This window comes from Dipodomys merriami, unplaced genomic scaffold (assembly GCF_024711535.1).
Source record: "Dipodomys merriami isolate MVZ:Mamm:240054 unplaced genomic scaffold, mDipMer1.0.p SCAF_201, whole genome shotgun sequence".
NCBI classification, from domain to species: domain Eukaryota; kingdom Metazoa; phylum Chordata; class Mammalia; order Rodentia; family Heteromyidae; genus Dipodomys; species Dipodomys merriami.
This window is the reverse complement of record NW_027203394.1, coordinates 155,001-162,500: the sequence shown is the minus strand read 5'-3', so window position 1 is coordinate 162,500 and position 7,500 is coordinate 155,001.

Below are 7,500 nucleotides of genomic sequence, written 5' to 3'. Positions count from 1 at the left end.
CCCGGGTCCGGCCCGTAGGTGGCAGGCGAGGCTCGGGAAGCAGCCAGGACGTGGCGGTTCTGCGGACGGGGTCCCGCCGGGCTGGCACAGGGCTCTCTGGAACCTTCTGAAGGAAGGGGAGATTTCCTCACCCCTCTCCTGGGCTGGGCCGGACGTCCGCTTTGTATTAGGCATTTTGATTATGATGATCTGTGAATTGGCATTCATCTGTTACAATCCGTGTGCGTCTGTGTAATACACACAAGCACAGAGTGTGCACACTTCCCTGCCCAGCCAGCCGCCGCGCCCAGAACAGCGCTGTGCTGTCAGGTGAGCAGCGAGGCGGACGGTCAGACGGACGGAGCAGCAGGCGTGACGCCGCCCCGGCCCGGCTGCTGCTTTCTTCCTTCCGTCTCTGGTGGGCTGTAGAACTTGAACTCAGGGCCTGGGCGCTGTCCCTGAACTTCCCTGCTCAAGGCTGGTGCTCTACCACTTGAGCCACAGCTCCACGGCCGGCTTGTTTGGTGGTCCATGGGAGGTCAGAGTGTCACGGCCTTTCCTGCCCGGGGTGGCTTTGAACCACCATCCTCAGATCTCAGCCTCCCGAGTGTCTGGGATAACAGGCGTGAGCCACCGGCACCTGGCTGGGATTTCTGCTCAGATGGCACGTTCCTGATAGGCTAGGACTTTGCTGTGTTCCTAGCCTTGACCCAGAATCCCCTGCGGCCTGGAAGACCCCTCAGCCCTGACCATGTTGTTGCCCCCCCCCCCCCCCGGACCTTTCACCCCTAACCCCAGCCCTAGCAGCAGTAGACAGACGTGCATGACGGAGCCCCTCATCTCCCCAGGCTTTATTCGGGTAGCTCTGGCCTGAGAGCAGAAAATACACAGCTGATATGCTAAACACACCGCCGGGCGTACACTAAGCATATGCTGATATTTTGGCGTCTTTGAGGCTGTGTGGTTCAATAGGGCGTCTGTAAGGACTTATAGACAAAAGGGCTCATTCTCAAGGGGACTTGAACTCGCTGTGTGGTCTCAGTCCCTCCTCCTTCCTCCCTCCCTCCATTTTAGTATCTTCAGCATCATGGTCAGACTCCCCTCTCCACCTCCCCTCCCAGGCCTCTACTTCTGGCTTTTTGGTGCTTGATGGGAGATCAGAGTCTCACGGACTTTCCTGCCCGGGCTGGCTTTGAACCACGATCCCCAGGCCTCAGCCTCCTGAGTAGCTGGGATGACAGGTGTGAGCCGCCAGGGCCCGGCTCAGGTCCCAAACTTCTTAAGAAAGTACCCAGTCTCCAGGCCCAGCCGGCTCCAGCCGGCCTGCGTCCTCTCATTTGAATTCCAAACGCGGCTGCTCCATTAGCGCAGCTATTAGTGGGTTTGTGCCAGGCAGCCGGGATCTGCTGGGCTGGCGATTTTATTTAAAAAAAAAAAAACAAAAAACACAAAAATCATCTGGCTTTTGAGAAATAACTGCTAAGTGGCCCGATTCGGTTTAATCTGTAGTCTCTCAAAGATGATTTTCTCCCCATTGTGTTTAATTTAAAATTAAAAAAAAAAAAAAAAAGCACTGAAACCACTAAATAGTCCTTCAGGCCTGGAAATAGCTTTGAGAATGTTGCGCTGCTGGGAGAAGCCACAGTCCACGAGGGACTGGGGTGGGGGTGTGGGGCTCTGGGGGGTGGAGTTGGGCCGCTGCACCCCCAGTGTGGCCGTGGTTCTTCCTAAAAGATCGTCCGGACACGGTACATCTCAGGCCAGTGCTGGAACTTGAACTCGGGGTCCTGTGCTCTCCCGCAGCTCTTTTTGCTCCAGGCTGGCTGGCGCGCCACCACCTGAACCACGCGTCTCTGTCCGGCTTTGTGTTGGTCAGTGGGTGACGAGCATCTCAGGTTTGTCTGCCCGGCTGGCTGCCATCTGGGATGTCAGGCCTCAGCCTCTTGGGCGGGCCTGAGCCTCCCACTCTGCCAGCCGGCACCAGTTTCTGCCTCTAGAAGATGTCATTGACCTTGGCCAACCTTGGCCTCCCGTCTGTCCTGGTTCTGCTGGGGCTGGGCCCCTGCACGTGGGCCGCAGGGCCGCAGCGGCACCAACGGCCCTGTCCAGACACGGGGGGGGGTGGGGGGGCCTTACGCGGCGGGGGAGGCCCCGCGGCCCCAGAGTGCCGGCCTCACCCACTCTTCCTCTCCCGCTTTCTCAAGGACTGGCCTGGAGCTCGTCTCCCGAGCCTCCTCCCGGCTGCTCTGAGCACAGGGCTCAAAGACGGAGAGTCCTCAGTTCTGTGCCGGACCCTGTCCTTACCCTGACTGTTACATGGATCTGCAACCCCCTGTCCACCCACCCACCTGTCCACCCACCCACCTACCATCCATCCATCCACCCACCCACCCACCCATCCATCCATCCATCCATCCATCCACCCAACCACCCACCCATCCACCCACCTACCCACCCGTCCATCCATCCATCCATCCACCCACCCATGGACCCATCCACCCACCCACCCACCCATGGACCCATCCACCCACCCATGGACCCATCCATCCACCGTCCACCCACCCACCCATCCATCCACCCATCCCTCCCTCCCTCCACCTACGTACCCTCCCATCCATCCACCCACCCACCATCCATACATCCATCCATCCATACATACATCCATCCACCTACCCATGGACCCATCCATCCACCGTCCACCCACCCACCCATCCATCCACCCATCCCTCCCTCCCTCCCTCCACCTACCTACCCACCCGCCCACCCACCTACCTACCTACCTACCTGTCCACTCATTCATCCATCCTCCATCCACCCATCCATCCATCCTCCCAGCCATCTACCCACCCACCCACCCATCCACTTGTCCACCCACCCACCCATCCATCCATCCATCCATCCATCCTCCCAGCCATCTATCCACCCATCCATCCACCCACCTGTCCACCCACCCATCCATCCTCCACCCACCCACCCATCCATCCTTCATCCACCCATCCGTATCTGTGAATCATCACATTTACCATGTTATCACATCTACAGTCCATCCACTTTCATCTACTTTCTATAATCTGTATTCATCTTGTATCCATCGATCCATCTACCTTTCCATCTATCATCCATCCGTCCTTTATCCATCATCTGTCCATCTATGGTCTGCCATCTATCATCTGTCAATCATCTGCTCATCTGTTCACCGTCTACATATCCATCATTTATCAGCTCTCTCTATGAGAACTTGGAGGTCTCTGGGGATCCCTGTGTCCCGTGGTCGGTGGCATTCTGTGGTTGGTGATTGGATCCAGGAAGAGCCACACCATTGTGGTAAATGTGGCTCTGTGGTAGACGCCCTGGGTTCAACCCCAGCTTAAATAAAAAGTGGTGCACACTGCTCGCTAGTCCCCAGCCCGAGGTCGGGGGGACTCTCTCACCTTTGAGGGGATGGAGTTTCCCGGGCTCCTAGGACCATCTGTCGGATGTGCTTGAACAGGAGAGCCAGCTTGGTCCAGGACGCTGAAGAACTGGAAGGTCGTGTCTCAATGTCACTTAGCATCCTTGAGAGATCACTACGGTTTATACTTTCTTTTTGTGTTAGTTGTGGGCTTGAACTCTGGGCCTGGGCGCTGTCCCTCAGCTCTTCAGCTCAAGGCGAGCGCTCTACCACTTGAGCCACAGCGCCCCTTCTGATTTTCTGGTGGCTCATTGGAGATCAGAGTCTCACGGACTTTCCTGCCCGGGCTGGCTTTGAACCGTGATCCTCAGATCTCAGCCTCCTGAGTAGCTAGGATGACAGGCGTGAGCCACCGTGGGTGCCTGGCCTAATTTGCTTTATTTTTATAAGAGACGGGTCCTCTCTCCCTCTCTCCCCCTGCTTCCCGGATCTCTCCACGGGGAAGGTTTACTAACAGACTTTGATCCTGACAATGGGGTTCATGTTGTGGCCTTGGCCTCTGAGTCTCTGCTAGCCACGTCTTTTCCTGAATGTCAGCTCAACATCCTCTAGTCCCACACGTTTGAGTGTTTGAGTAGATCACAGAGCTCATCAAGGTCCTTTAGTATCTAGCTTATTTTTTTTCTCCCCGCTGCATAATTGTCTCTGTAATGGCTACCAATAAAAAAAAAGTCACGTTCACGTCACGCCTGGATTAGCTCATTAGCTATTTAAAGAACATTACTAAGTTCCTCTGGAGCCCTCGCCTTTTCTAGGTTAAATATGCCTCGTTCTTTAGATTTCTCTCGTGGCGGGGTGGGGGGGAGGGGGAGGGCACCTGATGATTATTTTTATTGCTTCTTTTTTTTTTTTTAAAGATCCAATTAATCAGTGTCACACGTCAGGTGATTCCCCACACACACCTAAAAAAGCAAGAAAAGGCAATTAATGAACACATGGCCAGACCAGAGCTGCTCGGCCCTCACCCGCGGCCGTCCGGAACCTTCCAGCTCAGTGACCTGAGAGAGAGAATGAATTACACAGTGTAGTCACTTCATTTTTTGCCACCCTGGGTCTGGGTGGAATTAGCATTTCCCGTGAATATCGGGTGTAGGGGATCACGTGGCGGGTGGAATGCTGTATCGGGGCCCTGGGGGGGCAGGGGTGTGGGCAGGGGTGTGGGCAGGGGTGTGGGCAGGGGTGTGGGCAGGGGTGTGGGCAGGGGTGTGGGCAGGGGTGTGGGCAGGGGTGTGGGCAGGGGTGGGGCAGGGGTGGGGGCAGGGGGGGTCCATCCTCAGCTCTGTCTGAGGCCCTCTGTGGGCCGTCAGGTCTGGAAGGGCCAGGAGCTTTCTGGCACAAATGCCAACCCCTCGCTTGGTCCCGAGGAACCAATGCACCCCGCGGGATGATGGCGTGGTGTTACCCGCAGAAGCGTGTGCGCCTCCCTGGATGTCACGGGAGCATGCGTGTCTGTCCTCAGCCCCGCTTCCACCCGCCCCCCGACAACGCACCCATCCCCAGCACGGGCCCAGCCCCCCCCAGCCCCTAACGACGCACCTATCCCCAGCACGGGCCCAGCCCCCCCCCCGGCCCCCTGACAACGCACCCATCCCCAGCACGGGCCCAGCCCCCCTCCCACCCCAACAACGCACCCATCCCCAGCACGGGCCCAGCCCCCCCCCCCCCGGTCCCCCGACAACGCACCCATCCCCAGCACGGGCCCAGCCCCCCTCCCACCCCAACAACGCACCCATCCCAGCACGGGCCCAGCCCCCCCTCCCACCCCGACAATGCACCCATCCCCAGCATGGGCCCAGCCCCCCCTCCCCGGCCCCCTGACAATGCACCCATCCCCAGCACGGGCCCAGCCCCCCCCCCCGGCCCCCTGACAACGCACCATCCCCAGCACGGGCCCCAGCCCTCCCCCCTCCGGCCCCCCGACAATGCACCCATCCCCAGCACGGGCCCAGCCCCCCCCCAACAACGCACCCATCCCCAGCACGGGCCCAGCCCCCCCCCCGGCCCCCGACAATGCACCCATCCCCAGCACGGGCCCAGCCCCCCCCCCAACAACGCACCCATCCCAGCACGGGCCCAGCCCCCCCCCCAGCCCCCAACAATGCACCCATCCCCAGCACGGGCCCAGCCCGCCCCCAGTCCCCCCGTGATCTGTGCCCTGAGTTACTGCCGCTTTCGCATCCTTGATATTTCTAGAATACCACGTGTGCGCGTGGCTGGCAAGATGATCGCGGACAGCTGGGGAGGGAGAGCGTCGGCTGTGTGTGTGTGTGTGCATGCGTGCGTGTGTGCATGCGTGTGTGTGTGTGTGCATGTGTGCATGCGTGCGTGTGTGTGTGTGCGTGTGTGTGTGTGTGTGTGTGTGTGCGCGCTGAAACTTCTCATTTTGGATAAATGCATCACTATTGATCCTTGGAACGATTCCTTTATTAGCAGACATAAGCGTCTTCCCGATGAAGCGAGGGGGTGAGGGGCACGCAGCGGCCTCGGGATGGTCATGCGCGCGGCCCTCCTCTCCTCTCTCAGAAGAGGCTGGGAAAGAGGTTCAGGCGCACAGCAAAATCCAGAGCCGCAGCCCCGCTGCCCGCTATTTTAGTGACTAATTTCCTGCCCGGGCTGGCTCTGAACCGCCATCCTCAGATCTCGGCCTCCTGAGCAGCCAGGGTGCCGGGCGGGCGCCGGCATCTTTGCGCAGCAGTCTTCACTCGCGGCTGGCACCTGCCACGTGAGCCGTGTCCGCTTCTGCCTGTGCTCCTGGACGGGGAGGGGAGGAGGAGGGGAGTGGGGTGCCCAGTCTTGGGGGGCCGTGGGGGGCCTTGGTGAGAGTCCTCATGAGGCAGCGCTCAGTTCCTCGTCCTGCGTGAATCCGTCATGGAACTCCACCTCTGACGGAGGGCACCGTGGCCCAAGCGGTAGAGTGCCAGCCGTGAGCGCGAAAGCTCAGGGCCGGGCCGGGAGGGCGGCTCCGTGGAAGAGCGCTCGCCTGGCCCGCATGAAGCCCCGGGTTCGATTCCTCAGCACCACGGACAGAGAAAAAGCTGGACACGTCCGGCGGTGGTTCACGTGGTAGAGCGCCGGCCTTGAGCAGAAGGGGCTCAGGGACAGCGCCCAGGCCCTGAGTTCAAGCCCCAGGACCAACACAGATGTTTTGACATCATCTGGAGCTTGTGGGTCACGACCAGGACCACAAAGCAGGCACGGGGAGGAGGGGGAGGAGGAGGAGGGGGAGGAGGAGGAGGGGGAGGAGGAGGAGGAGGAGAAGGCAGTGGGGTGAAGCTGGGTGTGCTGGCGTGGGGGGGTCATTGGATGATGGAGCTGGTGCCAGCCCCTGCTGCCGTCTTCCTTTCTCTGCCTCTCTGTTCATGAGGCCCTGTGGGCCTTCTTTTATTTTTTGCCAGTCCTGGGGCTTGAACTCAGGGCCTGGCGCTGTCCCTGAGCTGCTTTTGCTCAAGGGCAAGTGCTCTACCACGTGAGCCACAGCGCCACTTCCCATTTTCTAGTGGTTCGCTGATGTAAGAGTCTCTCGGACTTTCCCGCCCAGGCTGGCTTTGAACCGCCATCCTCAGATCTCGGCCTCCTGAGTAGCTGGGATGGCAGCCATGAGCTCTGCCCTGGTCTTGGGTGTTTAGTTCCGGGTCTGTGGGTCGGGGTGAAGGGAGCAGGGACAGCTGGGTGATCCGGGTCCGCGAGCTGGGCGCTGGTCTTTTCGGGGAGCTGGGCGGTGGTCTTGCTGGGGAGCTGGGCGCTGGTCTTGCTGGGGAGTGGTCTTGGCCGCATCTCTGCACGCGAGGGTGTTGAGATTTCCTTTCCAGACCCGGCAGTGTCCCCTGGCCACGCGGCAAGCAGGGCTTTCTTCTCCCTTCCTGTTCTCATTTAGAATGCGCACGGTGCTTTACATGCATTTGCGGGTTCATTTCTTTTTTCTAATGAACCGAGCAGCGCCGGGTTCTTGCAGGAGCAGACGCGCGTGGGTCTCCACGCGGGACGGGCGCCGTGCACGCACGCGACCCTTGTTTCAGCTCGGATCATTTTCTCAGTCGTGATGAGTCTTCCATCTTGGGACCAACGAGTTC